General features: G+C 40.9%; 1 protein-coding gene across 2 annotated transcripts in view; it reads left to right on the forward strand.

Moving 5' to 3' along the window:
- The first annotated feature begins 8,426 nt into the window (after positions 1–8,426).
- FAR2 (fatty acyl-CoA reductase 2) overlaps positions 8,427–21,926 on the forward strand; it is a 200,016-nt gene continuing 186,516 nt past the window's right edge. Inside the window, exon 1 of one of the 2 annotated variants that reach the window (XM_054442369.2) lies at positions 8,427–8,762. The gene's annotated coding sequence lies outside the window, so the exon portion shown is untranslated. The remainder of the gene's footprint in view (positions 8,763–21,926) is intronic. The other variant, XM_054442367.2, reaches the window with a different exon arrangement.

The following is a 21,926-nucleotide window of genomic DNA, read 5'->3' on the forward strand; positions in this document are numbered from 1 at the left end:
TTTCACTTCTTTTGTGGTGGAATGTCATCAGTTAAGGCAGGAACAGGCCATTTAAATATCACTTCTTTTGTGATTCTTCAGTTACTTCAGGCCATCTGGATGTATACGTGCAGGTCACAGGGGATATGATGGCTTAGCTTGGGCTCAGAGGCCTGACACTTTTAAATTGGCTTTGATGGAACTCTGTTCCACAAGGAATTTCAGATAAGACCTTTTAAAGCTGAGCTTAACAATGGGTTTGTACCCTCAAATACCTATGAGTTAGGTAAATTCCTCTCTTCTTAAGGTGGCAAAAACACGGGGCTCCTGGGCCTGATAGAAAGTGACATTCTTGGCTGGGCGCAATGGCTCACACCTGTAATCCCAGCACTTTGGGAAGCTGCAGAGGGCAGATCACAAGGTCAGGAGACCGAGACCATCCTGGCTAACATGGTGAAACTCCGTCTCTACTAAAAATACAAAAACTTAGCCGGGTGTGGTGGTGGGCACCTGTAGTCCCAGCTACTCGGGAGGCTGAGTCAGGAGAATGGCATTGAACCCAGGAGTTGGAGTTTGCAGTGAGCCAAGATCATGCCACGGCACTCCAGCCTGGGCAACAGAGCAAGACTCCATCTCAAGAAAAAAAAAAAAAAAAAAAGAAAGTGACATTCTTTACTCACCACAGTTTAGAAACCCTGTACGGGCGCTGTGTAAACAAAGTATGAGGCAGTTTTCCCAAGGGGCTTTTATTGACTCTGCAACTCAAACTTGATTCCTTAAAGGGAAGCATATCCTTCCAGCCAAAGCCTTGGTAAAACAACCAGTTTCTCCAATTGTGTCCTGTTGCAAAAGAAAATGGATTCTTATTGCACTAATGCAAATGAGTATATTGCCATAAGCTAAGAATACTCACAAATAGTTTTCAAATTCTGGAGAAGCCAGGCAGAGAGCAACAAATATGTGCCAAATTTTGTTCACAGGTGTATATTTTACTCAATTATTAAAGACTGTAAATAGCTCAAAATAAGTTTCGTTGATTCTGAGAAACAAAACAAGGATCAGCAAGGATTTAAGCACAAAGGTTAAAAAGATTACTTCAGTTTTCTGTTAGTTCAGTCCATTCTGTTAACTTTTGTTCTGTTTGATATCCATGAACATTTCAACTCTTCAGGTGTCCTGTACATTTTTCCTTTGTTCCAATATTACAATCTTCAGAGATATCAGAAACCTACATTTAACAGCACCTGTCAAAGTCCTGTGGCTGATTATAAACCATCTTTTGAAAAGGATTAAAGCAAGACAACAACTATCTGTGAATGAAAAATATCCAGGGTAGTTACAGTCAAAAACACAATTGACAAAGAAATGTGGTTATTTCTGTGGTTTACAATAACTTGACATAATAACCTTAATTATGATTGATAGCATATACTCAGACATTAGAATTTTTAAAATCCCATACAACTTTGGAATATATATTAATATTATTCACTGAAATATACCCTGAAGAAGATTAAACATTATTTTGACAATCACAGGTAACTAAACATGTGAAATAATCTTGTTCACCTTTCTTTTGAATACTCCAAGAGCCCTCTGTAGCATCCAAAAGCTAGAGGTTAGGAAAGACAATTTTTGAAGCTGAAGTTTGATTTTAGGAAGTCTGTTAAATGTGTTGAAGGTTCAAAACATCTGATATTATGAAATAGAATAGCAGATTACCATAAGTTATTTTTTAGCCAAAATGATGACTCAAAAATTTTTAAAAAGGCAAAAACTTTTCATTATCCTTTGCTATTACATGAAAATCTTGTTCAAGAGAGAAAGCTGAATTTTACTCTTGCATTAGTCTACTATTAATATCAACTCCATTTTTAAATGAAACTTTATAGATAATTCTATTCAATCTTCATCAGTTTGACCATGAGATGAAATTCTTGTAAACCTTTTATAACTCTCTACAAATTTTTGTGAAAGAGCAGGTCAGTGCCTCAAGAAAACCTTGTTGTGCTTTTATTTCAATGCTTAATTTACAGAAAAACCAAATAATACCCTTTTCAAGTTAGTCAATATGTTACATATAGAGCTTCTTTTATAAGATTATTTTTATAAACCTTTCTCCACTTGTTTAAACCTTCAGTTTTATCTTGTCTAATTTAAGATAATCCTTTAACCCCAGGCAAAAATTTACATTCCCTTGTTTTCTTATCTTTTACTAAAAACATATTTTACTTTCTTTACACACATTGCATGTAAGTCTATTTTCGGTAGTCTCAATTACATGTTATAACAGCAACTCTTAGCAATTTTTTTTAGTGTAAAACTTGGTTATTTAAATTATGTACTAGGCACAGACAAGGTCTGACTCTTTCCAGTATAGTTAAGGGTGTGGTTAATTCCATATGTCCTCAGCCTTACCAAATTGTAAAGCAGGCAGGTCAAAAAGTTCTCAAATAACAAAGAAGTAGTTTATAACCTTAAAACATTTCACAAACCTAGTATCTAACCCACATAATTTAGACCACTTGTTTACATTCTGAAGACATTTGTATTTTACCAATTATCTTTAAAATTGTTTTTATTTCTCAAAGTTTAAAATCTCGTGAACTAAAAGGCATTACAGTTTTTATTTTTCCTTCAAAAATATTTGGTCTAAGCACTTGTTTTTCTTTAGGCTAATCAATTAGAGCTCTTTTTTATAAATATCACACACATAACACATATATAACTACACGGACAGACAGAAGAAGATACAGTAATTGTAAGATTTTTCATTTGCCAATCTCCTAATTGGATTATTGACCTCGGGGTGGAGACTTTCAAAAGCACTGCTAGGAGATCATACAGTTTCTACAGCCTAACAAACAGGCATAGTCAGAAGACAAAAACAGATTTTGAGAGGTATCCATCAGCTTTCAATTCCTGGGATTCTGTAAGGAAAACAGGTTTCTTCCAAAAATGGGGTCCGTGGCACCTTCTCTGTTTTTACCACCGAGTCCCATGCCCTCAGAAGTTACCTTAGGGCCTCTCCTGCATGCATAAAGAGTGGCAAGACAAAATGGAGAACAATAATTCAGTTGACAGAAAAACACCTTTTTCCAGAAAAACAAGATCCAGGAAGAGAAAAACAAGAAGGCCTTTAAAATATACCTATAACTTTGATATCCACTTCCAATTAAGCTGAGCATCCTTTAAGAAAATCCTTTTAAATTCCTTAGTACCCAACTTTAGCCATGCCAAGTAGCCAATATTTCTAGCTTTTGAACTTTACCAAAAGTGAAACAGGTGAAAATAACAAGCCTCAATTAAGGTTATGACTTAACCGTGAGTGTACAAGGTATTTTCAAAGAGGTGGTAAGCAGTTTCTACAAAATCTAGAATCTTTAAAGGTAGCTGAGAGAAACAATGATTCAACAAAGGAAGCCAGAAGTTGTTCATGGAGAGGAAAAGAATCAGCAAATGGCAAAAGTCACACAGATATTAACCAGAAAGTATCCACCCCCTAAGCCCGGATTGAACCCGTGCTGCCATTGTAAAATGGCAAAGGCCAAAAGAAAGTACTACCATGTGGTTACAAGGTCAGGCTCCCAAGGATGTAAAACAAGAGGGAGACCTGCAGCAAAGCTCATTACTGACCAGTTTGCTGGGCTGGCTTGAACAGCGGGCTTTTTGGGGTCCTAGGCCTGCATTCTATCCTAAGGCATTCCTCCTTATGACAAAACCATACAGAAAGACACACACAACGCTCACCACATTGGCTATAGCCCAAGACTGGCCTCATAAATCCTTTTTTCCATTAATTAAAATGTTACAGAGGATGTAAACAGTGACCTTTATCATTTATGTTACCAGTTTGCACAGGGGGAGAGAGGCCAAAAGTCTGACTAGTAAGAACTTTTACTTTTTGCCAGCATGTCAGCCTTCTGGGTTCCCCTCCCCCAAGATCAGTCTTAAGCCAAGCAGTTTAAGGTTTGAGGAAATTAATTTTTCCCAGTTTGGGGGATGCATCCGAGGAAAGCGTCCTGTGTTACAGGGACACAATTACCTATCTGTGAAGAGAGGACAGAGGAGGAAAAAGGAAAAAGAAGGAGTTATCTTTTTTTTTTTTTTTTCCGGAGGAGTCCCAGTGATTCAGGAGGTATTCAAGACTCCTGATAGATTGAAAACTATTGGTTACCCATCTAGGAAGAGGGGAACAAGACGTCCCTAGTTCTTTTTTCTTTCTACAAAATATCCAGGGTATGTGAGGGAGAGAGAGAAGAGGCCCCCCTTCCTTCTTCCATCTTCATATCCCCAAGTCCCAGTAACCTCAACAGGGTGCTGCCCATGGGTGCCAATGCGGCTTTTCCCCCCAGATTAACAGGGAGTTCTAGGTGGTGATAATTACCTGCATTTAGCCATGTGCTGCCTCTTCCCTGTTTTTGGTAAGCTTTGAGCTCCCTAGACCTCATTTATGCCGTGGATACTAGCATGACCTCCCTCCATGAAATAAAAGGGGGCCTAATTGGCAGGAATTCATCATGCTAAGGAAAAGCTGTGGAGCTGGGTCCTCCTCAAACAAGGGAGAGAAAAGAGTGTCTTGTGTGTAGGGGTCTGGGCCTATTAAGATGTCATCCGAAAGGGAAAGAAACCTAACTTCTGACATGGTGGAGAAAAGGGGGAAAATAAAATAGCTTAAGTGTAGGGTGGGGAGGATGGTTTGGAGGGGGGGGAAAGAAAAAAAAACCTCTTGCTTTATGCAAATGGGTTCTTCTAACAGGGAGAAAAATTCTTAATTGTTGAACCCTCTTCTTGGCTCAGCCAGGGGAGGAAAGACTTCATGTGGCGGGAGGGGGCAGTGAATGGGAAACACTGGCCATTTCCCCTTTGTCCAGCCAGCTGCGTGGGGACCTTGGCCCCCGAGACTGCCTTGGAACCCAAGGCTCATTCTTGCCCTGCCTGGCCATTGGACATAGCATGCGCATGTGGCCGACTTGGCCATGTGCCCCAGCAGGGGGAGTCGGGGGGGTGGTCAGGGAGTCATTGCTTGCCCATGTGTCCCATGTGCACACCCCTAACCATTGAGGTAGGGATGTGGAATGCCTGTAAGAACAAACAGAAATCACATTGTTCTGAATTGCGTCTCTGATGTCTGGGCCAAAGACTCACTCTACCTAGTAATATCTGTGCAGTGTGTAATAATACCCTTAACATTATAAAAGAAGAGATAGGCGCCATGACAACCCCCCAAAAAAGAAGGAAAATGCCATAGAAAAGATTGGATTGGAACGAGGCAAACATTCCCAACCCCCAAGAATGATGGAGGGGCGGTGTTGGGTTCCTCTCCAGCATCCTGTCCTCTGTAGCTGTGCCATTCATTCTTAATTGGCTCACCAGAGGTTCCGTGCTGCATCTGCCTTCAGAAAAAGTCTGAGGACAAGAAGGCACAGAAAGGAAAGAGAAAGGTTTGGGAGAGTCTTTGTTTACTCCTCCTCCAGGTATCCCAGGCAAGCACCCAAACTGGTGCAGGGTTTTTTTGTCCTTAGCTCAGCTAGATCTGGGTTCTTGTCTCATAACCAGGAAAAATTAGGCATGCAGACACTCAAAGAGTGAGTGGTGTAGAATTTATTAAGTAAAAGGAAAGCTCTAAGCAAAGAGGGGGTCCTGAAAGCAGGTTCCTAGTTGCCCCCTTTACGGTTGAATACAAGGGGTTTTACATACAAGCTGATAAGGCTGGGTTCCCTTTTTGTATAAGGCACAAATTCCTGGCAGCTCCACCCCATTCTTCCAGTGTGCATGTGGGTCCTTAGTCCACTGAAGGCATGTTTAGGCAAGCCCTCCATGCAAGTTCCCTTATCTGCACAAAACATGGGTTGGAGGTTCTCTGGGGACCCTTCCTTACTGTCTGCCTAAAGCAAGCTGGCTAACTCCTTTCAAAGTTAACATCAATTGGGTGGCTTAAAAAACAGAAATTTATTCTCTCATGATTTTGGAGGTTAGCAAACTGAAATTAAGATTGAGGCCATGCTCCCTGTAGGGGTTCCAGGGGAGAATCCTTATTTGCCCCTTCCAGCTGCTAGTGGCTGTTGGCATTTCTTGGCTTCTCTGGCTTCCAAGTGGCTCCAGTTTGTCTCCGCCTTGTATTCACATCACCTTCTCCAGTGTGTGTGTATCTCAAATCTCCCTCTGTTTTTATCATGTGAGTATCTTTGCCATTGGGTTTAGGACTCATCTGGATAACCCAGGATGATCTCATCTCAACATATTTAACTTAGTTACATACAGAGTCTTTTTTTCAAATAAGGTCACATTCACAGATTCTGGGGATTTGCCTTAGGACATCTTTTGGGGCCACTATTCAACCCACTACATTGCCTCTTTTTGTTATTATCTGTTATGGGTGGAACTGTGTTCTCCTCCGCCCCTGCCCGTTTCACATATTGAAGTCCTAACCCCCAGTACTCTAGAGTGTGACCTTGTTGGGAAATAGGGTTGTTGCAAATTTAATTAGTAAAGTTAAAATGAAGCCATTAAGGTGAGCTCTAAATCATATATGACTGGTATCTTTATAAAGGAGAAATTTTGACACCGACATGAACATAGGGAGAATGCCATATGAAGATTATAGGAGACAGGGGTCATGTGTTCACAAGCCAACAAGAAACCACTGGAAGTAGGTAAGCATCATGGAAAATTCTCTCTCAAAGCCCTCATAAGGAACCAACCCTGCAGACATCTTGATCTTGGTCTTCTGGCTTCCAGAATTGTGAAATAATACATTTCTATAGTTTAATCCACCCAGTTTATGTGCATCCTTATGACAGGCTTAGCAAACTAATACATTCTACATATATGAATAGCATTTTAAATGGTGACCATCAAATTGTGGTTTTGTAATCTATAATTAATGTTGTATTTTATCTATGAACATTCCACTGAAAGTATGCTTTTAATTTCCTACTTTATAAACAACTCAGTAATAAATATGCAACTATGTACATGCGGCATTTCTCTTTTATGGATTGTCTCCTTTGAATACATTGTAAGACATGGGAATCTAGGTCCAGAACAAGAAAAAATTTCATTACTCAACACCTTGGGAATGTGTTGCTAAATTGCTTTCCAACAAAAGCGTGATTACAATTTACCTTCCATCTGCTATCTGTTAAGTGATTTCTATATGTTTTCACCAGCATTTGACATCATTTGAAGTGCTGTCACACACATTTTGAAGATACATTCAAATTTATTCTTGAGGAGGGGAGGGGTAATGAAAAATACTAAAAATTTGGTTGTAACTTTTTTTCTGTCTCTTGCATTCAGGCAGTCACCAGAGGAAATTAGTCAGTGTCTTTAGGCTACATTTAGCTTAACACATTTAATTAAAGAGCCCAGTAGTAGAGAATTCAAGATGGGTGTTATTATTTTAATTTCATGAAATCACTCCTTAATTCTAACTTTCATAAGTCAAATTTTATTTCTGTAATTGCATGTGGATTGTTATAACGAGGAGAATCAGAACAGCTTATAGGACAATATTTCTTTTTTATTTTTCTTAACACACCATATTTATTTGGAAATTTACCTCCTACATTGTCCATGGAATTAGGGTGGGCGTTGGCCGTTTTTCAGCACTTCCTGGTTGAGGCCAAGGGCTCCACTCACGTGCCTGTCCATCCCTCTACAAGGCTTCCCTGGCAGCTTCAGTTTTTCCGTTTAAAATTTAACAATGACCAAATCCCAAAAAAGCTACTAGGCTAAGAAATGAAACATCTTTTTTTTCTTTTAAATCCGGGGAAGTGCTGCTGAGCACAGCTGGCTCGCTGCTGTTTCCGCCGCCCCCATCTCTGATCCTTTCTAGTCTCCTACCCACCCCCACCCCACCATAGGTAGGCAGAGGCGGATTTCTGCCCTTCAAACCCCGAGTGTGAGGAAGCCTCACCTGAAGTCCTCGCATCACTCTCCACCCTCACGCCCTTGGGTCTTAAAAAGCCACTGCGTTCGTGGGTCACTGCAGGGCGCCTCAGCAGTGTCTTTAGCAGATACAAGAGCATCCCTCTCACGGGATGTGCAGTGTAGTCAAGCTGAGTAAACTGGGAGTTTTGGCTGCCTTTTCTGCTAGGGTGGGTGGGGAAAGGTGTGTCCCTCAAGCGTTCAGTTCAGACTAGAACCTTTGAATCTCTCTCTCTCCTGTCTCAGTCTCTCCCTCCACCCCCTACCCCGCCACCTTTCACGGTGTGGGAGTTCTCCTTTCCCACACCAGAGAGGGGCGCCTTTCTAGCTTCCTTGTCCCCTAGCCCACTGATTAAAAAATGGAGAAAAAAACCAACCCCCAAACCCAAAACAAAACAAAAGCCCCAAACAAACAAAACCCACCCAAACCAAAACCAACTCCCCTCCCCCCAACCACACAAATGCGGGGAGTCATAGCCAGTGGATCCGCTGGTGCTGAATGAATGGAAGCGCGGGGCGGGCCTGCGCGCGAGGCCGCCCTGCCCACGATGCTGTCGCCCCGCGACCTGTAGGGCCCTCGCTGCCCCCTCGCCCTCCTCCCGCCCCGGGCTGAGGCTGCCGCCGGTTCCGCGCCCAATGCCGAGGCAGCGGCGGAGACGGGGAAGGTCGGAGGGAGGGTGGTTTCCTCCTGCCCCACACCCAGTCTCCGAGCCGGATATATAGAGTGTCACGTTTGGGAGCCGAAAGACCGGAGCCGTTTCCTTGTGGCTGGAGAGCTTCCCGTAGCCTCGGGGAAGGAGCAGGATTTAGAGGACCACTAGTTGAACCCCATCCTCGTGCTGGAGGAACAGGTATTCCAGGGTCCCCAGCCCTGGCGCTCGCAGAGCCCACGCGCTCCAAAGGCAGAGACCGGACTGGGGGTGGCCCAGGAGGGAGGGCTCGGCTGGGTTCGCAGGGCGGGGCGGTTCCCGGCGGGACCTCGAGGAGGGTGGGTGTGAGGCCGGGTGGGAGGAGAGAAGCATTTGCGGAGGCTCTGCCCCCTGAAGCTGCCCCCGGCTGCACCCCAGTCGTCGCCGGCCGTTTACGCGCGGTTGGCGTCGGCGGAGCCCGCCAAGGTGGGGCGCGCGGGGGTTGCAAAGGGCAGCGAGCCGGGAAGGACCCGGCAAGGTTAATGTGGGGGGCCGCGCCTTGGGGACTTGGGACCGAGGAAGAGAGGCGCGGGGCCCGGTCCCTCCCAGGCCTCCTGGGCCCTTGGGGCTATTCCTGGAGAGAGCGCGCAAATGCCGGGGCCACATGTGAAGCGGCAGCCATCCTAGATCCCCTCCCGGTGCCCGGGACCGCCAGGGCGACCAGCCCTGGTCCCCGGAGCAGGTCCTCGCCAGCCCCCAGCCCCACCCCAGGCTGCGCACGTCCCTACCCTCCCACCTGGGCCTCTACGGGGTCGTGGCTGACGCGCGCTGGGGCGACTGGTGAGGCCAGGGCGGGGTTTGCCCCTGTAGGAAGTTTTAGACATCTTCCTGCGGCCTGGGCATCCTGGGGGTGTGCAGGGGAGCACGTGCCAGAAGACTCCAACTGGAGTAGACGGCTTGCAGGAAGGCTGCTCAACATTCCCAGCAAGTAGAATTACCCGCGGGGCAGTCTCAGTCTATTAAAACAATAAATGCCCAATCTTATCCTACAAACCAGAGGAAGGCGTCTCACCTGTCAGCGGTGGGCACCATTTCTTCCACGGATGAGTTATGTGGTGTGAGCAACCAAGGTTATCGCTGGATCTGCAAGAGTTTGGCCACTCGTTGAATCACGTAGAGTGCCCCCATTATGTGATGAGCAAGGACAGAGTAGGGTCAGAAAAGTGACCAGGAAATTCAGGTGGATCGTGCTTTTCTGTTTGCTAGGTCGAGAGAAGTTTGACACTGTGCAAATGGAAATTTGAGAATTACCCCGTGGTTTCAATTACCCATCTCTGTATATTCCCATTTATATGAGCTGGAGATTTGACTGACAGGTGTAGTTAGTCCAAAATTTATAAAGGGGGGCAAGGGACTAAATAAAAACTTAAGGCAGCCACCTAAACTGCAAGAGCAGGCATTTCCGCAGAAGGGATATTTGTGTGTGAGACTTCTAGGAGACGGGCATGAGGTTTTTACCAGGCCGACTCGTGTGTCAATATTTCATCAGTAGTATTTCTCAGGATCCACGTCTTTACAGTAGTCTTTTCCTAATTCTGAGGGCAGCTCCTGCCCCTGCTGTATTAACAAATTCATCACTTACTCCTATTTCTAACATTGGGCTATAATTATCTATAAAAGAGATGTAAATCACCATAAGTTGGTAAATCGTACAGCTATTAGAGGAATTAAACTAAATGAAAATATCCTTTCCTTAAAGGAGGCTAAAATGTGACATCCAATTACAGAGGAAGAGGGAGAGGTTGAAAATAAATAAAATGGCTTATATTAGGGTATCACTTTGGGGTTTATAAAGCATATGATCATCTTGACCATATCACCATCTGCTTTCCTATCTCCTGAGGAAGAAGCATTCTTGAGTGCATTTGTTTCTGGCAACATCTCATCAGTGTTAAGAATTCCTTGATTTTGCATTAATTCCCATGCACTCATGAAAACTTACTTATTCACAAATATAGCCTTGTGAAGGATCATGCACAGTGACCACCAGCATGCTTGTCCCTACCAATATATTCTGACATTGTGGGCTCTGTTGGAACATGTATTACCTTTGAAGAGGGTAACAGACCAGTTTGAGAATCTGATGAAAGCTATGGAATATGAAAGACAAATACATATATATTAACACAAAATTCCTCCCACAATTTCAGGAGTTCATGGCCTCCTTGGTGCCCAGCCTCCCACATTCTAGATGTCTAGAGGCTCCAGGCAGGGCCAGCTTCATGGAAATGCAAAACTGCAACTGCGCAGGGCCTTGCGCTTGGAAGGGCCCTGCATTTGGTAATGTTCTGCTATCACCGTCTGCTGGCTTAATAATTTTCAAACAAGAGGCTCTGAATCTTCATTTTGAACTGGGTCCTACAAATTATATCCTGACCCCAGGCTGACAAACTTGGTCTAAAACTAACCAAATAACAGTGTTGTCTTAACAGCAATCCCACATTTACGGTGAGTTCTCCAGTACAAACCTGAAATTTATCTGCTGCTCACTTAGGTGCCCTTGGACATGTCATTCAGCCTTCCTATATTTCAGTTTCCTCATTGACAAAATAAAGACAACAGATGACACCTTCTACTTTCTTTATTTTCAAGGTTGTATTATCTCTAAGTAAAAAGAGGTAATAATTGTAAAAAATGTCTACTGACTTTGAATAGTTCTTTTCTAAAAAATATGCTGTTGTTGAAGGGTTAAACTTTGCCCTCCATTTTTCAGAAGTAGCTTGAGGAAGGTTGATTGAGCACACTAAAAAGATTGTAGAACCTTTCTGACCCTTATAGTTTGGTGGAAAATAAAACAAAAAGTAGCCAAGTCTTCAGTGTGTTAAATACTCCTGAAATATCATTATTTGGACAAAATTGGAATTTTCAACTAAAGGTGCAGAATAACTTCTTGGATCCCAAAGGTAGTTATTGAATTAAATTAATGCTTGGGTCTAATTCATCCAAACATCGAACTGTGAGAAAATGAGCCAATGACTGAAATTTTTTGAGGGGGTAATCCTTTTTGTTTCATCTAATTTAAAAAATTTGTAAATTCAAAAGTTTGATCAAGTCATCCTTTAAAATATCCTAGGAAATGCCAAATCAATTTAAAGTACACCTAGTCTCTTGCCAAATACACCTAGTGACCTTTTGTAATTCTGGTGCCTCTTAAAGAGGAACTGAGAAAACAGGAAAGTCCTCTGTCCCCAGACTCCTCCCTTAACTACTCTGACCTCAAAAACTTATCTTTATTCCAGCTGTCCTTGTTAGCATGATGGCAATACACTCAGAACCACTGAGGAATAAAATAGTGTGAAAGGGAATTGATCAAACTCCTTTATTAAGGTCTTCTAATGGCACTAGAAGGGATGAATGGAGATTCGCTCTTCATGCAATTACTCTGTGCAGGGGCATGCAGTGTACTTTAGGATACAAAGTAACAGTTCCTGTATTCAGTAAACTTATGACATCATTAGCAAGACAAATATGTCAATATAAGGTATTAATTTAAAATAGCAAATAAGTAGTTACAAGGCGATAGAAGATTTGGCACCAAATGAGTGGTGCAGAAAATAAGTGCAATGAATTCCCAAGAAGAGAATATAATAAGCTGAAATGCTGAGGGAAGCGTAAGAGGAAAGGCCCTTAGAGATAGCCCTTAAAGTTCTGCAATAGAGATGAACAAACAAGACTTTTGGGTGCCCAGGGACCACAGTGGCACTTTGGGGTGGAAAGTGTGCAGAAAAGGAATATCTGGATGCAGCTGAAGTTTTATGTAAGGAAAAGGCTGGAGATAAGTCTATAAGAGAAATTCCCTCTAGCTAGCTTCATTCATGTAATAAATAATTAAGCCCATTCTGTGACTAGACACTGTGCCAGCTTTTCCACATTTGGTGTTGAACAAAGCAGACGTGTTCCCTATTTTTTTGAAACCTACAGACATTTACGAAATAAACATGTAGGAATACATTGTGGGAAGTAGCATGGAGAAGAACAGAATGCTGTAAGAAAAAAATCAGGGGCGCTGACTCCGTTTTGGTGTTCTGAGAAGGCTTGCTCTTTGACAAAGAAAGATTTCAATTGCTATTGGAAAGAAGCATAGGGGTTAACTTGACTAAAAAAAAAAAATCAACACAGAGAAAAAGCAATCTGGGCACAGGAAATTGCAAATGGGAAGGTCTTAAGAGAAAACGCTTGCAGCATTCGAGGGACAGAGAGAAGGCAGGCCCTGTGACTGCACTTAGGTGAGGGCGCTGCTGAGAGGCAGGACACCAGTTGGAGAGGGGAGCAGGTGGCTGATCATGCCCAACTTCACAGGTGTTGATAAAGATCTTGAATTTAATTTGAGTGGGTTGCCGTTGAAGACTTTTAAGCCAGAGACTGTTCTAATTTCTATTTTGAGGAACTCTTTATGTAGACAATAAGGAGAGTGAACTGGAGGGATAAAGGATTGGAGGTAGGAAAACCAGGGAGGACAGAGCTCAGGTGAGAGTACTGTCCGGGAGGAGGGAGAGAAGTGCACAGACTTGAGGTGTGTTTTGAGAGTTGGATTGACATGTCTTGGTGATAGATTGGATATGGGAGGTGGGAGAAGCAGAAAGAAGAGTAGGAATGAATTGATTTAATAGATACTGCTGAATGCTTATAATCCAAAACAGTAGGCTTAGATGCATATGATTTAGAGATGCCATAAGAAGAACTGAAAAATAAAACAAAAACTGATCCCCCTGGTTATTACCTCTGGAAAAGTATACTGGCTGCTGGGATAGGGGTGAGAGAAAGGAGGAAGGAGATTTTTGCTTTTCATACTAACCTCTCTACTGTTTGAATGATTTTTAAAATCATGCTTGCATTTTATAATTTTTTAAAAAGTTATCAGCATGACAGATATAGCTCCTGTCTTTCTGACTTGAGCACATAGATGGAATATGGTGTAATTTCCTAAAATGAGAAAAATTAGGGAAGAAAGATCTGATCCTCTCCAAAATAATTATTCCAAAACATAATTTATTCCACTGCTTAAAACCCTGTCATTCCTCTGCCTTGTCTATAGCAGTTTTTCCTAAACTGCAGTCTATGAATTATTATTTTCTTGGGATGTTAACAGTTAAGTAAAGGAAGAAAACTTCCCTGATGATATGACTTTAAGAAACACTTGATTTAACCTACTTAACCAGTTGTGTTTTTTTGTTTTTTTTTTTTTTTTTTTGAGACAGAGTCTCGCTCTGTCGCCCAGGCTGGAGTGCAGTGGCGTGATCTCAGCTCACTGCAAGCTCCGCCTCCCAGGTTCATGCCATCCTCCTGCCTCAGCCTCCTGAGTAGCTGGGACTACAGGTGCCCACCACCATGCCCAGCTAATTTTTGTATTTTTAGTAGAGACGGGGTTTCACCATGTTAGCCAGGATGATCTCGATCTCCTGACCCCGTGATCCGCCTGCCTCAAAGTGCTGGGATTACAGGCGTGAGCCACCGCGCCCGGCCCCTACTTAACCAGTTTTATTGCAAGAATCCTCAGAGCCTTTAATGTCCTAATGCATGTTAATAATCATCAGGAAAGGAGAGATCTTTTATGCTACATTTCCTAAACTTGACCTTGAAATGCTTTTCCAGCAGAACATCTAAGGGAGTCAGCATTCAGCATAACACACTTTGGGAAATGCTGTCCTATATTAACAGATTAAACCTTTTAACATCTACAGTTCTCTATTAACCATAAGCTTCTCTCATCTCTTTAATCCTACTTAGTTGGTGGAAGGCGGGATACTGGAATTGACTCTGTTAATAGACATTAAGTTGATGATGAAAACAACCCTGCTCTGTGGATGATACTCAGAAACAGGATCTGCAGTCTGATTAAAAGCAAAATTGTTGTTTGTTTTTCATTTCTACTTCTTTGGCAAGGTTCTGCAGGACCTCATCAAGATACATTTTGTCAAGTCTATATTTAATACGTGTGACCTGAGGCATAAACAATGGGGAAGACTCCCTAGGGCCTCTTAGGTCCCGTGGTAGGCCTGGGCCTTATCTGATCTTTGTAAGCCATCCCCTGCAGGGCAATACAGTGTGACTACATAGGACATCTGTAGGAACATTGGTTTTTGAGTCTTTTGCATGGTGGTAGGCTGGAAGCAGAAATGCAATTTATGGCCGAAGAACAGTGCAGCAGAGCATAATGGAAGAAACAGGTTCACACAGCTGTAGACTTCTTCCATGTCTTCATCAGCTCTGTGTTCCAGCCCAGGGGTCAGCAACTTTGGCCCAAGGCTGAAATCTGGCCCCTGCCTTTTTGTTTATTCTTTGAACTAAGAATGGTTCTTATATTTTTAAAACTTTGAAAAAATCAAAAGAATAATATTCTGTGACATGGGAAAAATTATAGGAAATTTAACCTATATGAAATTTAACCTTTAGTGTCTATAAATAAAGTTTTATCAGAAAACAGCTTGTATCATTCATCTAGTCATCCTATTGGCTATGACTGCTTTAGTGCCCTAACCAATCAATTATTATGACCTTTAAATCCTAATATATTTACCTTGTGGTCCTTTACAGAAAATGTTTGTTGACCCTTGCTCTAAGGCTATGAAACTCACCTGCCATAGGTAATCTTAATTGTTTTGTTTTTCATTTGTTTAATTTATGAGGGGGTAGAAATAAAATAGTTAAATCGACTTCCTAGTAGGTCCTCAAACATTATTGGCATTCAGGCACAGAAAGAGAAATACCGCATCATCTTATTTTTCGGTGGAATCTAAAAATGTTGAACTCATAAATAAAAGTAGAGAGAAGAATGGTGGTTACCAGAGGTTGAAGGCAAAAAGTGGTAGGGGTGCAGGGTGTGGGGAGGTGGGGGCAAGTTACTGGTCAAAGGGTTCAAATTTTCAGTTAGGCAAGAGGCATACATTTTGAGATCTACTGCACAGCAGGATGACTATAGTCAATGATAATGTATATTTAAAAATAACTAAGTAAATTTCGAATGTCTCACCAAAAAAAAGATAAGTGATGGCTACTGTATCCTCTGAATGTGTGAAATTATAACTTGTAAATTTAAAATAATATTAATTTTAAAAATGAAACAAACTATTTTTGGCATTGGAGTCGTGACAATGCCAGTTTTTGTTGATGGCTAGTGTTGCTAACGCTACATGCCCATGTAAAGAGCAGAAGACAGTCGCAAAGGTGATCACTTTTAAATTTTATTCAAACATTTGAACTCATATATACAGGATAGGCACTCAGATAAATAAAACTACGGCCTCCAGAGGTAAGGGGGAAATTAAATCTAATATAACTTAACTGTTTTATTTTGTTACCTCTGAGCAGATTGGATTTCCTATGAGTAGTCACCTCTGATTTTTATTTCAATAATGAAGCCAATCTTTTTTTATTATTAATGCACACTTTTGTATGAAGAGTGGTAGTTTAGGGGTGACAGCCTCAATTTTGGGTGACAGAAATACAAATTTCTCTGTCCCCACCTTAAACCTACTGAATTAGAATCTTTGGTGTGAGGATCCCCAGGGGTTTCATAAGTAGCTGCCACAACACAGGGGGAGATTTTGGAATAGCTAGTCCAGGTATTTCCATGGAACGTAGAGTCAGAAAATAAGGCCTTTGAGACCTGGTGCTTGGCTCTGTTACTGCTGTCATAAAATATTTTTAGATGAGGATGTGCTGTGTGATCACAGAGTTTGGATGATGGGTCTCATTGCCAGCCATATTGATTGGAAGATTTCTGTGAGATATCTAACTTTATAAAGAGGACTGGTTTCAGGTGACATCTTCATTCAATAGACATTTTCCCACTTTAATCAACACCTGTATTAAAGCAAAGAACATTTTATATATATGTTTGTGTATATATATATATAAAACAATGTGATTAAACAATGCAATTAAACAATGAAAATTGATTAAACAATGTGGTTAAACAATGAAAAAAGTCTTACTATAATTGCCAGACACTAAGAATAACATTTGCTTGTTGATTTAACTGTATTACTTCGAAGTCCTAGATCATTCTGTATCCTTAACCGCTGCAGTTTTGCAAAAGCATTTTTCAACCTGCAGTTGATAATATGTATCCCCTATGGCTTTTGGACATCTTGCTTTTAAGGCATTTTAACTTCCCAGGCTTCTCCAGAGACAGCCCCAAAACATTGAAGCCCACACCTGAAGGAAGAGAAAGCAAACACTCCTCCCTGTGAATTTGTGTAGAAAAGACAAAAATATGGCTTCTCCAACCACTTACTCATCCTTCCACCTTAGCTGGGAAGTTGTTGGATCAGTAGCATCTGCTGATGAATAACAGGATGACCATAGGAGGCAGGAATAATATTTCCTGAGCCAAGAAATGAGAAACAGTTGTTGTGAAAACACCTCACATTTTAGATCATTTTTTAAAAATCGTGCACTATTTATCAGAGGTCATTGAGAGGGCACATTCCACAGAAGTGAGCAAAAATCCCAGGTATCCTTGAAAGCAAGATCCTTGGAAATTAGGATGGCAATTAAGTTATGTGTCTGGTCCCAACATATTTGAAATCACTTAAGCACTTCCAGCAGAGTTAGATTCACCAGACACAGTATTGTCAAGAAACCAAAAGAATCTGCCCAGAAGAAATGGATAAACTGAGTAAAAGAAACTGTAACAAGTCAGTGTTTGTGCATGTATTAAAGATTTTTGCTTATTATTTTCAATAAAGGATATTTAATACTGAAAGTTGTATGGACAGAAGTAACATAGTTTTAGCATCTTAAAGATGGATGGTATTCAGTTAATGAAATCATAGAGCAATTTGCCTAAAACTTAAGAGAAACTGTTTACTTAAAATAATATTTGTTCCTGATAGATATTAATTAAATATTAATGAAACCAACTTGATGTCAGTAAATAATAATAAGTAAAACTATTAATAAAAACCAACTTTGTATTTCTCTATTTCACTGTAACTATTGTCTCATTTTGAATTGAATATTATTTCACTTGTGTTTTGTTTACACAAGACCTTCAGGACATATCTGCCCTGAAGCTAAGCACATGATCTAAAAGATGGGCACTTGTTCTTTTACCAAAGAGTTTTCTGGGGATTGAGATCCACTTACCAAACTATTCTCAAAGCTGCAGGAATCTTTGATGGCTTGAAAGAATTAATTTCCCTCATCCAAATGAGCAGTTTGCTTCTTTCTCAGCAACTTGTACTTGCCATAACTCTCTTCTTAGCAGAAGTGTGACATTGCCTCTTCCTTCTTTTCCTTCTGCTATTTTGGTGCAGTCCTGCCGGAGGCAATGGTTATGCAAGTGCCGCTGAGTGCGTTGCTGATCACAGGATGACACTTAGGTAAATTTAGGTCTCAGTTTCTTTTAGGACAGAACAAACTTTTCCCAAATTAGACTTCCTTGAACTCCTAGACATACTATATGTTGGCACATATCACACCATCTTGTCTACAGTACATAGTAGTGAGTGCAAATAGCTTTGTCTTAACTAAGTATATTCACACTGGAAATTGTAGAATGTTCAAGTACCATATCTATATTTGGTTCAATTTTCTTACAGAAAATAAAAGCCAGTCCTGAAGACATAAAGTGGCTTGTCACACATCTAGTTAGTGGGTGCATCAAGGCTAGTATCCACATCTTATGACTGCAAATCTCATGACCATTCCATTCCATTCATTCATTTATTCATTCGTACTATTTACTGAGTACCTACTATGTGCCAGGCAGGGTGTTTAGCTTTGCAAATAGAATGCAAAACAAGTTATAGTACCAGCCCTCAAATTTTAGTACCCCCTACTCTTTGAGCAATATTTGACCGGTTGCAACTTGGAGTTTGAGCAATTTTTCAGTAATGATACCCAATGTGTAAATATACAATGCTCATATATCTTTATTTTCCCTTCTTCCCTCTCCTAACTAGCCCCAGTCAATGACTTGACTTCCCATAGCACCAAGCACTTAACACCAATAAGAGTAAGATGGGAGGCTGGGCACAGTGGCTCACGCCTGTAATGCTAGCACTTTGGGAGGCCAAGGCAGGTGGATCATGAGGTCAGGAGATTGAGACCATCCGGGCTAACATGGTGAAACCCCATCTCTACTAAAAATATAAAAAATTAGCTGGGCGTGTTGGCAGGTGCCTGTAGTCCCAGCTACTTGGGAGGCTGAGGCAGGAGAATGGTGTGAATCCGGGAGGCAGAGCTTGCAGTGAGCCAAGATTGCGCCACTGCACTCCAGCCTGGGCAACAGTGTGAGACTCTGTCTCGAAAAAAAAAAAAAGAGAGAGTATGATGGGAAATAGAGTTGAAATGAATTATTAAAAATTCCATAGGGAAGATCATGAAAATTCTTCCCAAGAAAACAATGTTCTTGATTCACCACCACAAGGCTTGGGGATTATTAGCTTGTGTGTCTCTCCTCTCGTTTACTCACTGTGTCACCAGGTCCTCTCTTTCCTCAAACTGGCTGAGACCTAGCTTGCATCCTCTAGCTTTCCTTTCCTTCTGTATCTAAAGATAGACACAAACTCTTGGTGTTTTAAGTACTTAAGTGCTAATCCTTGTGGGGAAAGTGAGAGGAGAAGAGCAAAAATAACCAACGTGAAGAAGTTATGAAGTTTCCAGAATGATACCGTTGAGTCTTGGCATAGGATCAGTAGTTAGTTGCTTACTTCCTCTAAGATAAGTGGAAAAACCCCATTATCTTCAGCTATCTGTCTTTATTTCTGGAGGCAAGATCAAAAACCAACCATCTGCCCTATAAGTCCTTACTTATTCTCCTGAACTAGATGAATACGGGCATTGTCTGATGAGAGGATTTCTAGCTTTCAACAGATTCTCACAGAATTCATGACCAGAACAACACGGGGTAATGACTGCTTTAGGAGCAATTAAGTGGGTCATTTTAGTGCCTCGAAGTTCTCTAGACTCTGGCCACTGTCAGGTCAGGAAAGATGCCTTCTGAAGATTCCTCACAGGGACTGTACAGCTGTTTGGGATACATAGGATTTTATATTTCGTCTTCAGTGATTTGTGAGCATTACATTGTTCCAAAACAGAGAAAGGATTATGTCATTCCCCTGCATAACACCTTAGATGGCTCCCCATTCCCTACAGTAGCCTTGCCAAGTGTATGAGATTCTAATTGAGGTAAACTGTGGGAGGTGGGTGTTTCCAGTGCAGAAGAACCCTTGATATCACCTTCACTTCCTGCTATATGGCTGCGTATCGAAAGGCAAGTTACTTAACTTCCTGCTATATGGCTGTATTCAAAGGCAAGTTACTTAACCTTTCAGTCTTCCCAACGTATTCATTTGCTAGGGCTGCTGTAACAAAGTACCACAAACTGGGCGGCTTAACCAAAAGAAGTGTATTGTCTCACAGTTTTGGAGGCTAGATGTCTGAGATCAAGGTGTCAGCGGGGTTGGCTTCTGAGAGCTGTGAGGGAAGGATCTGTTCCAGACCTCTCTTTGCTAATAGATGGCTGTCTTCTCCTTGTGTCTCACATCCTCTTCTTTCTATGCGTTTATCTATCTTTTTATAAAGACATCCATTATATTGGATTAGGGACCCCCCCTACTCCAGTATGACCTCATCTTAATTAATTGTATTTGCAGTGATCATATTTCCAAATAAGGTCACATTCTAAGGTACTGAGGTTTAGGACTTCAACATATAAAACAATTCAACCCATAACACCCAGGAAATTATTACTTGACTCCTTATTGTCACAATGGAAAATGAGATGAAACTATCTGCAAACCACTTTCTGTGTACTAAAAAAAAGTACATATATTTTTGGTATGGATTAATAGTGAACATAAGTAATGACTACTGACTTCACCAAGAGTTTCTTCTCCACATGATCTTTATTATTTTTTAGGTATAACATCCGTGTGGAAAAGTGAATATATCACAAATGCATTTAACACACACAGACACCTCCCAGATTCTATCTTCCAAGTTAAAAAAGAAAAGCAGAAAAACATTTATCAGCATCCTATAAGCTCCCCTCATACTCCTGGGCAGTCAGTACCTAGTGCCTCCCAGATTATCCACTGTCTTGACTTCTAAGTCACAGATTAGCTAAGTTCAAACAAAGATTAGCTTTACCAGTTTTTGGAGTTTGTATATATGAAATTATACAGTAATACTTTTTTTTACATCTGGCTTCTTTACTCAATATTATGTTTGTGAGATCTTTCCAAATTATTGTGTGTATTTGTAGATTATTCATTCACATTGCTGTGTAGTACTCCATACTGTGAATATGCCATACTTTATCCATTCTGTTGATGAAGACGTTAGTAGTTTCCATTGCCAGTTTCTTAGGACTAGAGCTGCTATGAGCATTCTTGAGAATGTCTTTTGTTAAACATACATACACATTTCTTTGGGGTATACTTAGGTGTGAAATTGCTTTATGCAAAGAGCTTTAATAAATCTGCCAAAGCGTTTTCCAAAGTGATTGTTCAAGTAATACTCCCAGCAGTGGTAGTCAAGAATTTCCCTTGTTCCACATTCTTGTCAACACTTCTTATTTTCTGTCGTTTTCATTTTAACCATTTGGGTGAGAGAGTAGCTATGAGGCATGGTAGTTTTATTTCTATTTCTCTGGTGAGTGAAAAGATTGAGCACCTTTCCATATATTTATTGGCCACTTGGATATCTTCTCTTGTGATGTCCCCAAGTCTTTGCTCATTTGTCTATTGGGTTATCTATCTTTTTCATAGTTATTTGTGGGTATACGTTATATATTCTGGATACAATTCCTTTGTTAGATATGTGCTTTGTCAATGTCTTCTCCCAATCTATGCCTGGCCTTTTTACTCTTTTTTATCTTTTAATGAACACAAATTCTTAATCTTAATAGAGTTCAATTTATTAGTATTGTTCTTCATAGTATTTTTTGCCTACCCATGAAGCAAGATGTTCTTTTCTAAAAATTGTGTTCTTTTGCCTTTTACACTAAAAGATATACTATCCATCTGAACTTAATTTTTTGTGTGATGTGAGAAATAAAATACATATTTTTCCATGTGGATATTCAATTGACTCAACATTAATCATTAGAATTCTGCATTTCATTTTAAATCACAGGCACACAGTAGCAGTCTGGATACCTCAGAATGAACACATTTAAGGATCAAGTCATTTAAAACATATCTCACTATAATGACTTCTGCAGCCCATTTTGACTGTGAATAGCCTAGGCTGTTCAGTGTTAAGATCAAATGCTCATTTAATCTGTTTGCAGGAACCTAATTTCTGGTCTAATAGATTAAGTAAAATAAAACAAATAAATGCATCCTCTTGGAAATAGATCACTCTAAAAAATCA

Source organism: Pongo pygmaeus, chromosome 10 (genome assembly GCF_028885625.2).
Source record: "Pongo pygmaeus isolate AG05252 chromosome 10, NHGRI_mPonPyg2-v2.0_pri, whole genome shotgun sequence".
Classification (NCBI taxonomy): Eukaryota; Metazoa; Chordata; class Mammalia; order Primates; family Hominidae; genus Pongo; species Pongo pygmaeus.